Here is a 20,732-nt window from a genome sequence, read left to right as displayed (position 1 = left end):
CAAAGGATTATAAGAGAATATTATGAAAAATTATATCCCAACAAATTGAACAACCTGGAAGACATGGATAAACACCTAGAAACATATAACCTCCCAAAACTGAATCAGGAACAAATAGAAAATGTGAACAGACCGATTAGACAGATTAACAGCAGTGAAATGGAATCAGTAATCAAAAAACTCCAAACAAACAAGAGTCCAGGACCAGACGGCTTCACAAGTGAATTCTACCAAACATTTAAAGAAGAGTTAATACCTAATCTTCTCAAACTATTCCAAAAAATTGAAGAGGAGGGAAAGCTTCCAAATTCATTCTAGGGGGCCAGCATTACCCTGATACCAACACCAGATAAAGACATTATCAAAAAAGAGAACTACAGGCCAATATCTCTGATGAACATAGGTGCAAAAATCCTCAACAAAATATTATCAAACCGAATCTAACAAATACATTAAAAAAAAATTCACTCACCACAATCAAGCGGGATTTATTCCTGGGATGCAAGAGTGGTTCAATATTTGCAAATCGATCCATGTGATACACCACATTAATAAAAGAAAGGATAAGAACCACGTGATCAGATTTGCTCATAGTCGCCATGATGGCCACGAGTTTATTGCAGCAGGCTTCGGTCACTGCAGTGGCTGCTCTCTCTGGCCACTGGCTTGGCACTCGGCTTGGATTTGGGGGCTTCCTCACCCGTGGCTTTCCGAAGACTGCAGCTCCTGTGTGACACAGTGGAGACCATGGGTAAAGACTGTTTACCATCAAACCTTCTGGTTTCTATGACAGGCATTTTTTTCAGTTTAAGGAAGTTCTACATTTTGTTGACTGGGATTCCAGTAGCAGTTGGCATAACTCTGGTGAATATATTCACTGGTGAAGCTGAGTTAGCAGAAATTCCAGGAGGCTATATCCCAGAACACTGGGAATATTTCAGGCATCCTGTATCAGGATGGATTGCCCGAAGTTTCTTTGAAGGCCGTGAAAAGAATTACGAAACAACAATGGCTAGCCTTCAAATTGAAGCTGAAAGTGTCGATTTATGGTTAAAGGAACCGGAAGTACAAAGTTTAGTTAATGTGTGAGAGAGGCGATGGTCCCCGGCATCAGTACCCGATCCTTGAGAAGGTGTTGATTGATCATTCTCCAAAAGCAACTCCCAACAACTAATCCTTTATTTCTCTAAATACAAAGTATATTTGTATTCTCTTTAGGGGAAAATTAATTAATAAATGTATTCTGTGTTTTTGCTCATGTGATGAATAAAAGATCCTCCATTGCTCTATTTCTCAACACATTGGTTCAGGTTAAGACTTTTGTGTGGGATTTCATTTTTCCCCCAGCTTTATTGAAGCATCATTGACAATACTGTAAGATATTGAAAGTGCACATTGTGATGATTTGATACACATTGTGAAAGGCAGATTAAGACTTTTGATTTGTGGGTTTTGGCTTCCTCCTTTAGGAAGGTTTATTGGAGCACCTGGGTGGCTCAGTCGCTGAAGCGTCTGACTCTTGATTTTGGCTCAGGTCATGATCTCAGGGTCGTGAGATCGAGCCTCACCATGGGCTCTGTGCTCAGCGCGGAGTCTGCTTGAGATTCTCTCTCTCCCTCTCCCTCCATACCTCCCCCCTCCCTCCTTCTCAAAAGAAAGTTTATCATATAAAAAAAGAAAACTTGGACATACAGGAATTTGTGGACTCCTAAAGGTGTAACTTTGAAAGTATAATGTTTTATTTGTCTGATAATCGGAATTTAGAGAAGTCTAGTTATGCTAAACATCAGGAAATACAGTAGTTTACATTCATGTCTGTATTGTAGATACATAGATCATTCACAGGAAATTCAGAATTTCAAATTACATAAATACTGAACTAACTGTATAAACCATTAACACCTTAATAAACAACTTTTCAGTGAAAAAAAGAAAGAGAAGCATGGGATCATTTCATTGGATGCAGAGAAAGCATTTGACAAAGTACAAGATCCATTCACAACTAAAACGTGCAACAAAGTTGATTTAGAGGGACAATACCTCAACATAATAAGAGCCATATATGAAAAACCCACAAAGAACATCATACTCCATGTGGAAAAACTGAGAGCTTTCCCCCTGGGGTCAGAAACGAGGCAAGGATGTCCACTCTCACCACTTTTATTCAACACAGTAGTGGAAGTCCTAGCTGCAACCATCAGACAAGAAAAGGGATACAAGGCATCCAAATTGGTAAGGAAGAATAAAATGTTCACTATTTGCAGATAACGTGATACTGTATATAGAAAACCCAAAAGACGCTTCCAAAAAGCTACTAGAAATGATAAATGAATTCAGTAAGTTCTCAGGATACAAAATCAATGCACAGAAATCTGTTGCATTTCTAGACACCAATAATGAAGCAACAGAAAGAGAAATTAAGAAAACAATCCCATTTACAACTGCACCAGAAAAGAGTAAAATGCCTAAGAGTAAACTTAACCAAGGAGATGAAAGACCTGTACTCTGAAAACTATAAAACACTGATGAAAGAAACTGAAGACAACACAAACAAATGGAAAGACATTCCATGCTCATGGATAGGAAGAACAAATACTGTTACAATGTCCATACTATCCAAAGCAATCTACAGATTTGATGCAATGGCTGTCAAAATACCAACAGCAGTTTTCACAGAACTCGAACAAACAATCTTAGAATCTGTATGGAACCACAAAAGACTTTGAATAGCTGAAGCAATCTTTTTTAAAAGAATATTTTATTTAATTATATTTGACAGAGAGAGACACAGCGAGAGAGGGAACACAAGCAGTGTGAGTGGGAGAGGGAGAAGCAGGCTTCCCGCGGGGAGCCGGATGTGGGGCTCGATCCCAGGACCCTGGGATCATGACCCGAGCCGAAGGCAGACGCTTAACGACTGAGCCACTCAGGCGCCCCTAGCTGAAGCAATCTTGAAAAGAAAAACAAAGCTGGAGGTATCATAATTCCAGACTTCAACTTATATTACAAAGCTGTAGTAGTCAAAACAGTATGGTACTGGCACAAAAATAGACACGTGGATCAACGGCACAGAATAGAGAGCCCAGAAATAATCCCAAGAGCATATGGCCAATTGATCTTTGACAAAGGAGGCAAGAATATCCAGTGGGAAAAAATTTTGGTTCCCAACAAATGGTGTTGGGAGAACTGAACAGCTACGCACAAAAGAATAAAACCAGACCACAATCTTACATCCTACACAGTGACAAACTCAAAATGGATTACAGACCTAAATGTGAGACCTGAAACTATAAAAACCTCAGAAGAGAGCACAGGCTGTAATTTCTCTGACACCAGCTGTAACAGCTTTCTTCTTTTCTTTTTTTCCCCTAGATATGTCTCCTGAGGCAAGGGAAACAAACGCAAAAATAAACTATTGGGACTACATCAAAATAAAAAGTTTCTACACAGCAGAGGAAACAGTCAATAAAACTAAAAGACAACTTACTGAATGGGAGAAGATATTTCCAAATGATATATCTGATGAAGACTTAGTATCCAAAATATATAAAGGACTTATACAACTCAACACCCAAAGACAAATAATCCAATTAAAAATGGGCAGAACATGAATAGACATTTCTCCAAAGAAGACATCCAGATGGCCAACAGACACATGAAAAGATGCTCAACATCGCTCACCATCAGGGAAATGCAAATCAAAACCACAGTGAGACATCACCTCACATCTGTCAGAATGGCTAAAATAAAAAACACAAGAAATGACAAGTGTTGGCAAGGATGTGAAGAAAAAGGAACCCTTCTGCACTGCTGGTGGGAATGCAAACTGGTGCAGCCAGTATGGAAGACAGTATGGAGGTCTGTCAAATAAATAAATAAATAAATAAATAAATAAATAAATAAATAAATAAATAAATAAAAATAGAACTACCATATGACCGAGTAATTCCACTGCTGGGTATTTACTCAAAGAATACAAAAACACTAATTTAAAAAGATACATGAACGCTTATGCTTATTGAAGCATTATTTACAATAGCCAAATTTTGGCAGCAGCCCAAGTGTCCATCGATAGATGAATGGGTAACAAAAAGTTACACACACACACAGAGAATGGAATATTACTCAGGCATAAAAATGAATGAAATCTTGCCATTTGCAGCGACATGGATGGATCTAGAGAGTATAATGCCAAGCAAAATATGTCAGGAAAAGACAAATGCCACGTAATTTCACTCCTATGTGGAATTTAAGAAACAAAACAAATGAGCAAAGGGAAAGAGAGAGAGAGAAAGAGAGGAGAGACAAACCAGGAAACAGACTCTTAACTGTGGAAAACAAACACTTGTCATGGTGAGCACTGAGTAATGTATAGAATTGTTGAATCACTGTGTTGTACACCTGAAACTAATAGAACACTACATGTTAACTGTACTGGACTTAAAATTACGAAAAGAGAACATCAGTATACTATTGTATGTAATAGAAAGCTTGGTAAAGGAACTATATTTACATCGCTAGTACTGGAGAAATAAATGTTGGGCCATTCATGTGATGCCACAACTGGTCTTTATAAAACAAAGTGAATTTTTGTTGTAAGGTAATTGAAAATGTTATCATAGAAATGCGTTTACATAGAAAGATGGTAACAATATGTGCAAAAGCAGGTTACAAGCATCATAAAGGACACAGATCCATTTTTTTTTTTGCTTATATAGGCATATATCTATTTATCCAGAGGTCTCAAAGCATAAAAAATGTAAACGATCTTGTTGTTCCAGTCATCTAGAGCTTTTTATTCATCATCGTAAGAGGCTGCACTTTCTGTCGGGATACCTCAGACAGGCACTCTTGGGAATGCCCCCTTTCTTTTATTTTTTATTTATTTTTATTAGGTTCAATTAGCCAGCATATAGGACATCAGTAGTGTTTGATGTAGTGTTCAACGATTCATTAGGTGTGTATAATACCCAGTGCTCATCACAACGCTTGCCCTTGCCCTCCTTAGTACCCATCATCCGGTTACCCCACCTCCCTCCCCCCTCCGCTCTGTAACCCTCAGTTTGTTTCCCGGAGTCCAGAGTCTCTCTCATGGTTTGTCTCCTTCTTTGATTCTTCCCCCTTCCTACCGAGATGTTTTGAAAGCTGTCTGATGGGTTTTCACCACAGCTCCTCCCTCCCACCTTCCTGCTCTCAGCGATGTTCAAGCTGCAGTTCAGGCTTTAGTCACGGGGTGGCATCAACGTCCTTCCACCGTCAATTTCTCCGCAAAGAGGTTTGTTTATTCCTGGAGCGAGAAAATACAACACTTTCCCTTAAGACCCAGCCTGTGAACCAATGAATAGAATATTTTAAATTCTGTCTGATAGAACTGATGGGTGTGAAAGAAGACTGTAAAACAAAAAACAAAACAAAACGAAACTAAGCTAAGCTAGGCTAAACTAAACTAACCTAAAGAACAAAACGCCTGTACCCCATGCCATGCACAAGATGAAACACAGGTGACAGGAGTGCACCATGGCAGTAGGCAGCAAGGGGGCTAAGGGCAGGGCAGGACAGGTGGGAGGTGTCTGAGAGAGAATGGGGAGCTGGAGTGGTGTCTGGGCAGGCTGTACAGGGGTGGGGTGGTGGAGGGTGAAAGCCCTGATCCCTGGGAGGGACTCCGCACAGTGTGGACACGTCAACCTGCACTGAGGAGGGAAGAAATACATCGATAAATGCGATATAGATTTGGGGCCAAGAGCAGATGGACCTGCTTTAATGCACATATGAAATTTCCCAACAGAATCTGTATCTCAGTAAACAAACGATTCCAAGAATTTTCTTATTCTTTGCAAACTGTACTGGGTTCATCCGAGGTGGCCAGAGCTGGGATTGCAGCTCCGAGGCATGGACCAGGGGTCTCAGCAAGGAGGAGGGAAAGATGAAATTTGTGATCTTCTTTGAGTGGTTTCAGCCAGACTTTTCGGGAATTTTTCACTTCATGGCAGTAATTCCTTTGGTGTGCATCATTTTCTGGGATATCTAAATCAGAGATCAGAATCCATCCCCTGTGTGAGCTGAATATAGAACTCCACTTGTGAGGTGGGGTGATTGAGCCAGAGGAGGCATAGACACACACACACACACACACACACACAGTCAATTCAATTTTGAAGTCTACTTCGTTCTCCTATAAAATTGAATATAATGAGTGTTTATAAAGTGAAGAATGTATGTGCACACATATGTGCACTATTGTCTTCATTGTCAAAAGGGACTTTTGGGTGAATACCCATGGTGCCACAGTATCAGGGGAGTGTAAAATGCTCAACTCTCAAGCCTTAGAAACCCATCTTCTAAAAGCAGTCCTGCTCTGTGTCCTCTAGAGAGGGCGAAAGATGGAACCTCATTCCCATCCTGCCATTTATCTGGAGAGGAGATGTAGGTTCTGTGAGCCTGAGCTTTGTCATCTGCGAAGTGGGACTCAGGAGACCTTTGTCACACAGCTGTCCCAAGGGAAAAATGAGAGAACCTGCTCAGAGGATATGGCATGTAGTGGGACTTCCAGAGCCCTTTAGAAGTTGAGACATAGCAGTAGGGGCTGGCTGAGCTTCAGGGCTAAGGCAGGCATGGTGAAAAGGTATTTCTCATTGTTTCTCCTAATGAAAATATAGATATCTTTATGAAGGAAGCAAATATTTCTCTGATATGCCTTGAGTTTAAAGTTTTAAAGGCAGAAAGATCCCTAGTTTCTTGGGTGAATCAGAAGCTTATAAGCAATGCTCAACATCAGGCTTCTCAGCAGACCCTAAACCAGTTCCCCATGCAGGGAAGACGGGCCTGCTTATCCGTTGTTTGTTTGTTCCTTTGTTTGTTCTTTATTGAAGTGCAAATGACGCACAATATTATAGTAGTTTTAGGCGTACACCGTAGTGATTCAACAATTACATACATTACAAAATGCTCAGTACTATAAGTGTAGTCACCATCTGTCACCATACAAAGTTATTACAATATTATTGACTATATTCCCTATGCCGCACTTTTCATCCCCATGACTCATTTATTTTATAACTGCATTTGTATCTCTTAATCCTCTTCCTGTATTTTGCCCATCCTCCCACCCCTCCCCTCTGGCAACCACCTGTTTGTTCTCTGTATTCATGAGTCTGTTTCTGTTTTGCTTTGTTTGTTCATTTGTTTTCATTTTTTAGATTCCAAATAGAAGTGAAATCGTATGGCATCTATTTGACTTGTTTTACTTAGCATAATGCCCTCTGAGTCCATCCATGTTATTGTGAATGGCAAGATTTCATTCTCTTTTTATGGCTGAGTAATATTCCTGTGTGTGTGTGTGTGTGTGTGTATACACAATACATGTAACACACACACATATGTCACATCTTCTTTATCCATTTATCTATCGATGGACACTTGGGTTGCTTCCATATCTTGCCTATTACAATTAATGATGCAGTAAGACAGGCCTGTTTTTAACTCACCTGGTGACCTCAGTGATAGAGCACATTAGGGCAGCAAGGTGTGGTGTTTGCCTAACTGCTGCTCCTGGACTGCTCCATAGGTTAATACATTTTACAGGAGTATTCTGGACTAGTCCTGGAGTCACCACTGCAGGAGTCTTCAGATCATGCATTATCCAACCATGTCACACCAGAATTTTAGCCAACTGCTGTCTCCCTGAGAGGGAGAAAATCAAGATTTACTAGCATTTCTTCAACATACAGTTGGCCGTTCTTTCACTAATAACTACACGTACATTTTGACTTAAAACCCACACTGTCCAGCGAAAGTGTTTCACTAATTCTGTAGTGTAAATAAGAAGGTAAGAAGGAAACAGGGTAAATCTGGAAAATTCAAGGGTTAAGTTTGAATCAGAGTAACTCCTTCACATTAACTTTTAAACTTGCTCAAAGTTCAGGGCATTGAAGATTAAAAAATAACCCCTCCTCTGACCCCCAATTCCCATGCAGGCATAAGCCTCTCACTCTGTCTCTCCGTCTCTCTGTCTCTCCGTCTCTCTGTCTCTCCGTCTCTCTGTCTCTCCGTCTCTCTGACTCTCTGTCTCTCTCTCTCTCCCACTCTCTTCCCCTTCAAAGTCGAAGTTCCAGAAAGAGATTTTTACATTCCCTGGTAACATTCTTTACTTCCCACTGAATCCTTATCTGACTGCTTCTGTCCTCATGTTTGCAATGATGTGCTCTCACCAAGGCCACAAGCCACCTTATTCTCCCTAGGTCCAGATTATTGTATAAATATATTAACACACTGAATATTAATTTTACTGACCTCCTCATAATGGTGCTGTGAGCACTGAATTGGACCATACATTAAAGAAATCTTGGTAATAAGAAATTTTAGCTGTATTCGTTTCATTTCGTGTATCTTTATTGACATTACTGTATCCATAGGCAGGAAGAAAAAATAGGATATTGTCTGAGGATTATTCACAATGACATATGGGGTATGGTGTAGTTAGTTGCCTAGGACCCCATAACAAATCTTCACAAATTCTGTGGTTTGAGATACCAAAAATGTATTCTCTCATAGGTCTGAAGACCAGAAGCCCCCAGTCAAAGTGTCAGGCAGGGCCATACTCCCTCCGAAGGCTCTAGGGCAAAATTCATTCTTGACTCTTCCAGTGTCTGGTGGCTCCTGGCTTTCCTGGTCTGTGGCAGCATAACTCCAACCTCTGCTCCATCTTCACACGGCCTCTTCCCTATGTGTGAAATCTCTCTCTTGTTTCTAAGCACAGCAGTCACTGGATTTAGGGCCCACTCTAAATCCAAGATGATTTCATCTCAAGATCCTTAACTATATGTGCACAGACCCTGTTTCCAAATAAGGTCTCACCATAAGTTCAGGGGTTGGGGTTTGGACATATCTTGTTTGGGACATAAATCAATCCACTACAGTGATATGCAGGTTAAAACAACTAACACGAGATCTTAGCTTTTGTATATAAATATGCAAATACACGCATACGTGCATAAACATATAAATACCTGCGTAAGAAAGAATGTAATGCATTCTTGAAGAATATAATGCAGATTAAAACATTCAGGGGCTGTCTTTGGGTTGTACGTTTTGGGGTAATGTTTTTTTCCCCTCTCTTCTATCTTATCTATTTTACCTAAAACAAATGCCAATTGCCCTTGCAACTACATATTTAAAAAAAATAATAAAACGACAGGGAAGCAAGTGCATTCTTAGCCCACCCACAGGAAAACCTTTAGAAGGACCACCCTGCCCTAGGCCTGTGAGGTGGGTCCTGTGGGGTGGGTGTCTTTATGATAATTACCTGTGACCAACAAAGAATTAAGCAGACCCTAAGAAGGAAGTAAACCATTGAAGGTGTTATCAATAGAGATGTTAAAAGGATTTAAGTTCCCTGGTTAGCTTTCTATAAAAGACCAACCCCAAAGGCCCTCATTGGCAACACTGCCTGGACCCCTCCCACTCCTGAGAGCTTTTTCTGTATCCTTGCTTAATAAACATCTATCGTTTTACTCAAAAAAAAAAAAAAAATCAAACCTTTAGAATGGGAATGTCCTTAAGGGACGGTAAGGAAGACAAGATGTCAGGGAAACCTCTTTCTCAATATAACAAGATAATTTCCCTTCAAATTTCAAACCACAGTGATTGTTATCGATATTTTCAATTCCTGCCTATTAAACCATGGAGAAAAAGTTGTCCTTCAGTTTTTGTTTTGTTTTGTTTTGTTTTGTTTTTGCTGTGCCTTAATAAACAGTGAGGTTGAGGGTCTTATCAGATGAGAAGCAGTAGTGTACACTGGAGAGATGTGGGGCTCAGCAGCCACACAGAATCTGTTCATATCTCTGTCTTGTGACTTGCTAGCCTGCCCTCGCTATGCCTCAGTTTCCCAAAGTTTAAAATCAGGCAACAATAGCTCTTTCTCATAGGCTCTGCTGAGGATGAAATGAGTAAGTAGAGGTGTAGCACTTACAACACGGTGGGGTGTAGAGGGAGCCAGCAATAATATTAACTATCCTTATGATTATCATCATACCAGAATGCACCAGTAGTGTTCTTACTTTGTGAATAACCACCTTGGGTATTTAGCAGAGGAGAGTTCTAGGCAAAGTGTTGAAGTGTGGACTGGTTTCTCCTTACTGCTTATAATAAAATGTGAGAGAAGAGATAAATCCAGTGAACTGTTAAGCAAAAAACAAAACAAAACAAAACAAAACAAAAAACAAACAAAAAAAAACAAAGCCAAAAAACAAACAAAAAAAAACCGGCCTTGAAGATTTGGAACATTCTGAGCCTATCTATCTCATAAAAAGCGAGAAAGCACGTTCAGGAGAGAACACCAAGGGTATGGCTGGGAAATCACTCCAGGAAGAGATTACTTATGGATTTAATCAGCCATCTCAGCTGAAGCCAGAAACAGAGATGTAGAAAACCTGAACAGACCCATTACCAGCAAGGGAATTGGAGCAGTAATCAAAAATCTCCCAACAAACAAGAGTCCAGGGCTGGATGACTTCCCAGGGGAATTCTACCAAACATTTAAAGAAGAATCAATACCTATTCTTCTGATGCTGTTTCAAAAAAAAAAAAAAAAGTTCTGATTAAATGACAATGTATAAGAGGTGATCTAACTGTATTTATTAATGAGCACTTAGGTGACTGAGGTCCAACTCTTGAGCACGGAATTTGGTCGGAAATGCCGAATTCATTACATATTAAATAATGTTAAATTAAATAATGAATCTGTTCATGAGCTTTCTAGAGTTCTTTTATAGTGTACATCAACCACTTTATCCAACAGTTATAAAATCATAGATTCTTGGGAAAATCTTGGGAAAGAACACCCGGCAAAGGGATCCCCACCCCTATTTATTCACCCTTTGGATGGGTGGTAGGAGTAATAAGAATAAACAATCACAAAAGACACCAATAATTATAGAGCACATAGTTGATTAACAGATAAAACTCTTGGTTAACACCATACAACCAGCGAGTAATGATTCCCAGGGTCAAATCCTGGTCATTTCTCATCCCACATTCGGTGCCCCAACCCCTGTTTATATATTGAGTGTTCTTCTGTGTTAGGCTGGAGGCCAGCACAGGGGAAGGGACTCACCCAATGTCCTGTGGCCAGTTAATGAGTCAGGCAACTGAGACGCATGTTTGATGACTCCCATCTCCTGTCTAGCCGACCTGTTCCTCTTCTATGTTCTTCCATACTATTTCTTCTTCCTGGAACACAGTAAGAAATTGCTTCTAGTCAAGCTAGAAGGGAAATAGGGAGACAGGAAAGCACGTGGGAAAAAGGAAATGGTGAGATGGGACCAAAGTTTACCTCTTGCTGCTACATTTCCAGATGTGGTCTTATTCCATATCTTCTATCTTATGGGACAGAAGGGGCAGGGTGAGCTGGGAGTAACATTTATCAAAGCCCTACTATGTACCAGACATTCTTTGAGAGTTTCTCCATTTTATCTTACAACAAATCTGTGAAGAAGGCACCCTTAGTCCCATTTTAGAGATGACCAACCTCAGACTCACAGAGCTATGTAAATGTTCCTCAGTCAAACAGGCCAAGTGGCAGCTTCCCATTTAGATGTTGGATTTCCAGGGCTTAAGTCCCCATGGTGGGAAATTCCTTGAAATGGAAACTGAGTGGTGCCATGCTATGACATACCTCATGCATAGAGCTACATGGTGTCATGGCATGACACTGGGCATGAAGATGATGGTGGGCACAAAATCCTGCCCCATGGGCCAACAGGCCTTGGCATGGGGACACATAGGCTGGCTGAGTCCTGAGATGTTGAACTGGACTCAAGGAAGCAGCATAAACTCTTGCCCTTTGGAAAGGGAACCTGAATGGTAGGATATTAACAGGTACAAAACTATCATAGGCATGTTTGTTTGTTTTTTTCCTGTCCAATCTCATGTAATCCTAATAGCTCCATTCAAGGGCAATAATTATCCCTGTTACTCAGACAGTGGAACTAAAGTTAAAAGAGTAAGTAACATGACCAAAGAAACAACCTTATAAATTACTGCTCCAGAACTCAAAACCTGGAATTGCATGGGCTAAGCTTTTTGCTACTCTGTCGTGTAAGCTGACATTTGATATACCTCAAAGCATCATTATTCAGTTGTTCTTCTTAAAACAATGTGTTAAAGTACTTTTTAAATGCTAAAAATCATTATAAAGTATAGAATGCCATCTGTGTAGCAAAAATTAAAAATCAAAAGGCATGTGGAAAGCAGTGCGAAATTATTTACAACTTATATTCTGATACAGTGTTTATATCCTCAATGTATGAAATGTTCTTCAACAGTAGAGATGGGACAGTAATATCAACGGAGAATGTGCATATAAAGCAGTATAAATCTCCAATAAACACTTGGAAATATGCCCCAAGAAACAAATGAAATGAAATGAAAATGAATGATATTAAGCGAAACAGAGGTTGTTAAGTGTTATGTAGAATATGATTGCATTCTGCAAAATAATATATATCAACATGAGTGTACAAGTATGTGTGTGGTTGTAAGTAGGTGCATTACACATAGACAGAAAATCTGGGAGACAGGCACAAATAAATTAACAGAGACTGTCTTTGCATTATGGTGAGCAGAAGGTGGGAGAGTAAGGAAGGACAGAATAATTTCAGTTTCTAAATAAACATTTATATATTGTTTCATACTCGATAAACAATGAAAGGTATTAATTGGTAATCTGACAGTGTGAATGAGATAAAGTTTAGTAAAATGGGAAAATCTGTAAATGGAGTCACAAAGTGGCAGTGCAAGAATGCATTTATTGACTTGGAGATATGTTCATATACTGCTGCAAAAAATAGCACATCAAAAGATTTCTTTAAAAATAATTCAAATAGGGCGCCTGGGTGGCTCAGCTGGTTAGGCGACTGCCTTCGGCTCAGGTCATGATCCTGGAGTCCCAGGATCGAGTCCCACGTCAGGCTCCCTGCTCAGCGGGGAGTCTGCTTCTGCTTCTGACCCTCTCTCCTCTCCTGTTCTCTCTCTCATTCTCAGATAAATAAATAAAATCTTCAAAAAACAAATTCAAATAATTCGATGTGTGCATGCAGGTGAGGGTTAAAAGAGGATATTTTTATTTTTAAATTTCAATTTCTGTAGTGTTTAAAATACGAAAACTTTATTGAATAAAAGATTGGAAATGTAAGATGATTGTGCACTGATAATAAATATGATGCTTTTATACCCATTGCTTTGGAAATACCTTCCCAGTATAGGTTTCATGGGTAAAGGCACAGATTAGAACAATTCATTTGATAGCGTTTGCATGCATGTGTGTGTGCGTGTGTGTTGTGTGTGTGTGTGTGTGTGTGTGTCAGTGTGCTTGTGACTGTATGCATATTTCTATGTCTCCAACTTCTTCACAGTAATTGTACACATTAACTCATGGAGCTTTCTCTTCAGTTCACTTAGAGGCTGGACTTCCAGCCCCCGGGCTTGAAGATCCCAAGATGGACATATATACAGAAGGAAGGATAAGTGCCTCTGTGTGGAAGAGCCCAGAAAGCTTTGGCCTATACAATGGAATCTGTATTTCCCACACTCCCCCCACATCCCCCATGATCATTTGGTGACATCTATCTCCATTTTCTCAGGGTTATCTTTTCCCCACTGAAAAGGCATAGTTTTTTTTAGCAATAGAAACAAAATATTTCCTTCAAGGTAGATTGTGAAACAGTAAGTACACTCTGGTCCCAACTCTCTTTGAAGAAATCACAAGTTTATGAAAAGTCAGAGAGGACAGATAGTTTTGTTTCCTGCTTACTCTTGCATCTATATCTCATTATTTTGTTAATGTGTATCGGGTGTTTACAGTCTGCCAGGCACTGTTGTTCATTCCTTATCTGCATTCCAGCCTTCCCCCTCTTGATCTCTAGACCTGCATAACTGGAAATGTTCACAGGGAGCAAGATAGATGTTAGTGCCCATCCACCCCATGGGATAGTGAAGTATGACCTCAAATGGACCCCATTCCAAGCAAGTTTAGGCCAAATTTGATCCTGACTCCTGGAATCCCAGCATCAAAATGGGAAATGACACAACTGAGTCGGGAGAATTTGCAAAGTTGGGAAACTGAGGCAACTTGTAACCCAAACATTTGTTCTCTTGCATAAAGCTAACAGACCATTGCCTTTTCCTGATGGGATCGCTCTTAAAAGAGAGTGAAGGGGGGTGCCTGGGTGGCTCAGTCGTTAAGCGCCTGCCTTCGGCTCAGGTCATGATCCCAGCGTCCTGGGATCGAGCCCCGCAGGGGCATCGGGCTCCCTGCCCGGTGGGAAGCCTGCTTCTCCCTCTTTCACTCCCCCTGCTTGTGTTCCTCTCTCGCTGTGTCTCTCTCTGTCAAATAAATAAATAAAATCTTTAAAAAAAAAATAAAAAAATAAAAAAATAAAAGAGAGTGAAGGACAAGGCAACCACTGTGTGGTTTCACTCTTGGTTTTTCTTGTGGGCCTGAACTAGAGGTTTTGCTTTCCCCATTACCCATTTGTTATTCAAGGTGGTAGGTTTCTGAACTGTGTATCTGTCCGCTTTATTCCTAGGAGAGTGGTTTCTCCCATGTAGTCCACGAAAGGGTGCGTTCTGAGATGACATGAAGTTTCTGCTACATGTAAGGACTCCTCTCCCAAATAAGGGGAACTGCCTGTGCCTGGCTTCTTCTTGCTGCTCAGGACTCAGCTCACATATCACTTCCTGAGAAAGAGCTTCGCTGAAAACCCCATCTATAATAATCTCTGTTCCGGTCATTTTCTACTCTACTTATGTATTTAGTTTCTTCAAAGCACATATCCTCATATGAAATTAATGTGCTTATCAATTTCTTTGCCTACTAACTGCCAGCTTTCCCAAACTAGAATGAAAACTCCAGGGACCCTGCCTGTCACGTCCTCTGTGCTGTGTCCCCAGCAACACAAAAATCATTAGTAAAATATTACTTAAATGAAGGAATGGTTATCTATTTGACACACTGGGGCAGATAGGCATTTAAAGTTGAGTGGCAGGAATAATTGACGACAAAATCAGGTATCAGAGGATTCAAAAATTTTTAGTCTTTGTTGCAAATCTAACAGCAACAGCTTTCAAACTTGGATGAATACCAGAACCAGTTGAAGAAATTACTCAGAGGGCAAACACTTCCCATCCCATCTCCCTGGTGTCAATTCAGCAGAGCTACGGTGGACCTGGAATCTAGAAGTTTAGTAAGCATTCCCTGATGATTTTTTTTTTTTTGAGAGAGAGAGAGAGAATGAGAGACAGAGAGCATGAGAGGGAGGAGGGTCAGAGGGAGAAGCAGGCTCCCTGCCGAGCAGGGAGCCCGATGCGGGACTCCATCCAGGGACTCCAGGATCTTGACCTGAGCTGAAGGCAGTCGCTTAACCAACTGAGCCACCCAGGCGCCCCTCCCTGATGATTTTGATGAACAGGTCCTTGGACCACAGTTGGAAAAATCCTGACCTAAATAGTTCACATTTGTGTACCATTCATTCAATGTCTACCATGCAGAATTCTGTGATATCTGGATTGTCACAGTTCATATAATTACTCAAAAGTGCACTGGTATTTCTTTCCCACCTGAGAACACAGATTGTTTTCCTAGATGGGATCACACTTACACTCTGCAACATTCCTGGGGGGTCAGGAGGATTGGGTATTGTTATCCTACTGTATAGATGAAGCAATATATGAAACATGAATTTTTATTTATATGCTTTGACATCTGAGGCCTCGTGGCCAACAGGACTATTCCTCCTAGGGCTAGTTGATCCCTCTGAATAATAACCGGATCATACGTAAACCAACCATCTAGAGCCCACCCCCCACCCCCACTTCCTCTGCTGGGTCTCAAACTCATCACTAATATTCCCCTGCCCTAATCACCACATGACCAGGTTCCAGACAATGAGGGACAAAACCTTATGCCCCAGAACCCACTGAAGTTATTCAGACCAGCTAATCCCATGCTTACCCTGCCTTGCCTATTCCTTCTTAGAGAAACCACGGTGAAAATTCTTGCCCTTCATTTCTTCTTCTCTCTCTGCCCCTGAGGGAACCTGGCGCTTCCCCATGTGGGCTGGTCTCTGTGTGGCACGGCATGACCCTGCCTCTTGAGAAAGGTGAATTACAAACTATATTTCCATTGACAATCATCGTTTGATCTGTTGACCTCATCATACCTGAAGCATAATAAAACCAACATTTTAAAGCAAACTGGTGGAAGGGTAGTGGCTTACCTAACATGTTTAAATGATGACACCCTGATCTCTTCATTCTCGCTTCAGTGACATGTCTAGCAAACTCAACATCACACTTGCTTTTTCTTTATCATTCCCTGTTCCAGGGGCACAGAATCCACATCCTTCTCTGATGTTACATCACAAGTGTGTATATGAGGATAAGAAAGCACATGAAAGGGGCGCCTGGGTGGCTCAGTCGTTAAGCGTCTGTCTTCGGCTCAGGTCATGATCCCAGGGTCCTGGGATCTAGCCCCACGTCGGGCTCCCTGCTAGGCGGGAGGCCCGCTTCTCCCTCTCCCACTCCTCTCGCTTGTGTTCCTGCTCTCGCTATCTCTCTCTCTCTCTGTCAAATAAATAAATACATTCTTAAAAAAAAAAAAAGAAAGCACATGAAATAGAAAGGAAAGTAAGAGGATGGGAAAGCACAGGAAACGAAGGGGAGAGTGGTGAAGATGCCCTCGCTTATCCTACTCAGATAACTGGAAACTGTGCAATGAAGCTTGTTCTCATCCCCAGCTCTGTTCCAAAATCCCTTCCTGCATACTCTAGTGACATGGAAGGTCACTAGAGTATGCAGGAAGGTTCACACATCATGTAAATGTGAACTTATTCCTGCTTGCTGTTATTTTTCCAAGTAGTCTTTTTGGTAGTGATGCTATTGTATTAAAGTCAAAGGCACTGCACTGGCAGAATAAAGGTGGGAGAGCTGGAATGGGGAACTAACATGGACTGAGGGCCTACTAGGCACCACATGCACATGCTGCAGGTTGTTATTTTCAGCCTTTTTCCTTAAAATCATCAAATGTTACTATGAGGTGGGCTTCATTACTTCCTTTCGGCAGATGGGGCTCAGAGAAGAAAGCAAGTGCTCATAGAAGTCTAAGAAGGTTTCAAACAGACACAGAGGCCAATTGGGATGGGCTTCCACTGGCCAATTTTGAGGCAATTAGAGCATCAAAATAAATGAGAATGAAGATGGTAACCTCTAGAGCAAACTAGGAATCAATGGGTTATGTGATATTGATAAATACATACATACATACATAATTAAATAAAGGAGAAGGTGAAGCTCTACCCTACAGTCAAATGCCAAACAATAAACATAAAAGGAGTAAAGAATTAGAAAAGCAGCATTCAACAATTATCACAGGAATAAGTGATTCCTGAAAGAATCATAAATGCATGCTCAGTCTGCACCAAATCCCAAAGCAGTCATTGAGCCATAACAGTACTCAAGTTTGGACAATTAAGGGTGGGAGGGTATGAAATACTTAGGGAAAATTTGTCCAAAGATATGCAAGGTCTGTGCACTGAAAATTAAAAGAACATTTCTGAGAAAAATTTAAAAAGACCTACATAAATGGAGAGACATACCATTTTGGAGGGGTCTGAAGATTCACTCAGTATTGTTAGGATGAAAATTTTCCCCAAACTGATCTACACATTCAATGCAATCCCAGTCAAAATCTTACTAGACATTCTTAAAGAAATGAACAATCTGATTCTAGGATTCTTGTGGCAGTGCAAAGGAACTAGACTAAGAAAAACAACTATGAGAAAGAACAAAGTTAGAGGAAGCACACTACCTGGTTTAGAGAGTCATCATAATAAAGTAACAAAGAGACTGTGGTATTGGTATCAAGAGAAAGAAGTAGATCAGTGGATCAGATTAAAGCACCCAGAAATAAACCTGCACATACATGAAAAGCTGATTTTTGATAAAGGTTCACAGGTAAGTCAATGGTATGCAACAAATAATCTTCAAAAACTGGTGTTGGAACAAGTGGGTATTTACGGATTTTGATCCATGTCTTCTTGCACCTTATACAAAAGTTAATTAAAATGGGCTCATAGGTCTAAGCATAACACCTAACACTATAAAACTTTTAGAAGAAAACCCTTTTGGGGCACCTGGGTGGCTCAGTCGTTAAGCGTCTGCCTTCAGCTCAGGTCATGATCCCAGGGTCCTGGGATCACGTCCCACATCGGGCTCCTTGCTCCGCGGGAAGCCTGCTTCTCCCTCTCCCACTCCCCCTGTTTGTGTTTCCTCTCTTGCTGTGTCTCTCTCTGTCAAATCAATCAATCAATCAATCAATCAATCTTTAAAAAAAAAAAGAAGAAAGAAAAAAAAGGAAAACCCTTTTGACCTTGAGTTAGGTGAAGATTTCCTGGATATGACACACCAAAAGCACCATCTCTGAGTGAACAAATTGGTAAAATGGACCTCTTCAAAATTAAAAACTTCTGCACTTTCTAAGATGATGCAGAGATAATGAAATGAAAAGCCACGGGCTGAGAGAAAATATTGGCTAATCATATAGGGATAAAGGCCTTATATCCAGAATATAGAAAACCTGTCTAAAGTCAATAAGAAGAAACTGATGCCAGCAAGATGGCAAAGTAGGAAGCCACAGCTCTCCATCCTTCACAGAGACAATGATTTAATAAACATACATGGTCAAAGAAGACTTACTGGGAACTCCAGAAACCCATTAGTAACTCACATTAACTCCAGGGAAGCTCAAGGTTAAGAACAGTCACATTGAGATGGGGGGAAAAAGGGGTGGGGGATGTGTTAAATCAAAGATGACAATCTTTCCCTCAAGCCAGCCCAGGTTGGCTTAAGTGAGAGGGAAAGCCCACCTCCTGTCTTCTCCATTAGGACGTAAAGAGAAGAGTAGAACATGCTTCCAATGTTCAGACATTTTGGGGAACTGCCCAAGGGACTGGTTGCTATCTCACCTGACTTTGAGCTTTGATGGGGGTACTGGCATACTTTGGATGCCTAGGGGCCCCTGAGAAGAAAAGTGAACTCAGCTGCACCAGAAAACTGGCAGTGCCACAGACGGAGGCCAGTACAGCTCACCACAATCAGAAGAAAGTATGTGGAGACATGACAAGTGATGTAACAGAAATAAAAAAAAGAAAAGAAAAATAAATTTTGAAAAGTGCCAAGGAGACGACGATGAACAATTATAAACAAATAGGATAACCTGGAAGAGATGAATACATACCTAGAAACATACAACCCACCCTGACTGAGTCATGAAGAACCAAAAAAAATCTGAACAGATCTAGAACTAGTGAAGAGATCGCAGCAGTAATCCAAAGCTCTCAAAAAAGATAAGCCCAGAATCAGATGGCTTTGCTGGAGAATTGTACCAATCATTTAAAGGAGAATTTACATCAGTCCTTCTGAAACTCTTCCCAAAAATTGAAGAGGAAAGGACACTCCAAAACTCATTTTTATGAGGTTGGCATTATCCTGATACCAAAATTAGACAAAAATTCTACAAGAAAAGAAAACTAGAGACCAATATACCTGAGAAATATTGATGGAATAATCCTCAACAAAATATTAGCAAACTCAATTCAACAACACATTAAAAGGATTATACTTTATGACAAAGTGGGGTTTATTCCTGGAATGCAGTGATAGTTTGAGTAGGAAAACCCACCAAGGTGATACACCCTATTAACAGAATGAGGGACCAAAGTCACGATCTTCTTGATGCAGAAAAAGCATTTTCAAATTTTAACACTCTTTCATGTCAACAAGCACTCCACACTAAAATTATGAGTAGAAGGAAGTTAGTTCAACATAACAAAGACCATATATGAAGTGACCACAGCTAACATTATTCTCAATAGTGAAAAACTAAAAGTGTTGCTTCTAAGAGAAAGAACAAAGAAAGGATACCCTCTTTTGCTACTTCTATTCAACAGAGGACTGGAAGTCCTAGCCCAAGCAATTAGGAAAGAAAATGAAATAAAAGACATCCAATTTGGAAAGGAAGAAGTGAAATTATCTCTGTTCACAGATGACAATATCTTGTATGTAGAAAGCCGTAAACATTCCACAACTACTGAACACCTTCAGCTAAGTTGCCTGGTATAAAACCAACACTCAGCTGTGCTTCTATGTACTATCAGTGAACAGTCCAAAAAGTAAACTAAGAAAAAAAGGTCCCATTTTATATAACGTCAAAAAGAATAAGATACTTAGAATCAAACCTAACCTAGTGGGTAAAAGACTTGTACAGTGAAAACTACTAAACCATACTGAAAGAAATTGACATCCCATGTTCATGGATTGGAAGACATGAATTGTTGAAATGTCCTTCCTACCCAAAGTGATCTACAGATTCAGTGCAATCCTTATCAAAAGCCCTGTGGCCATACTCTTTTGATTACTGCAGCTTTGTAGTACACCTTCAAAACTGGGATTGTGATACTTCCGACTTTGTTCTTCTTTTTCAAGATTGCTTTGGCTAATTGGGGTCTTTTGTGGTTCCATACAAATTATAGCATTGTTTGTTCTAGTTCCATAAATAAAAATGTTGTTGATGTTTTGGTAGGAATCGCATTAAATGTGTAGATTTCTTCGGGTAGTATGGACATTTTAACAGCATTGATTCTTCCAATCTATGTGCATGAAAAGATGCTCAACATCATGAA

The 20,732-nt window shown here is 40.3% G+C and overlaps 1 pseudogene; it reads left to right on the top strand.

Moving 5' to 3' along the window:
- The first annotated feature begins 599 nt into the window (after positions 1–599).
- On the top strand, positions 600–1,174 carry LOC135362024 (NADH dehydrogenase [ubiquinone] 1 beta subcomplex subunit 5, mitochondrial-like; annotated as a pseudogene).
- Positions 1,175–20,732: the final 19,558 nt, after the last annotated feature.

This window comes from Mirounga angustirostris, unplaced genomic scaffold (assembly GCF_029215605.1).
Source record: "Mirounga angustirostris isolate CCGP_5_RB_7025 unplaced genomic scaffold, mMirAng1.0.hap1 SCAF_11, whole genome shotgun sequence".
NCBI lineage: Eukaryota > Metazoa > Chordata > Mammalia > Carnivora > Phocidae > Mirounga > Mirounga angustirostris.
Note: the sequence above shows the minus strand (reverse complement) of the source record. Positions and strands in the feature narration are given on the sequence as shown.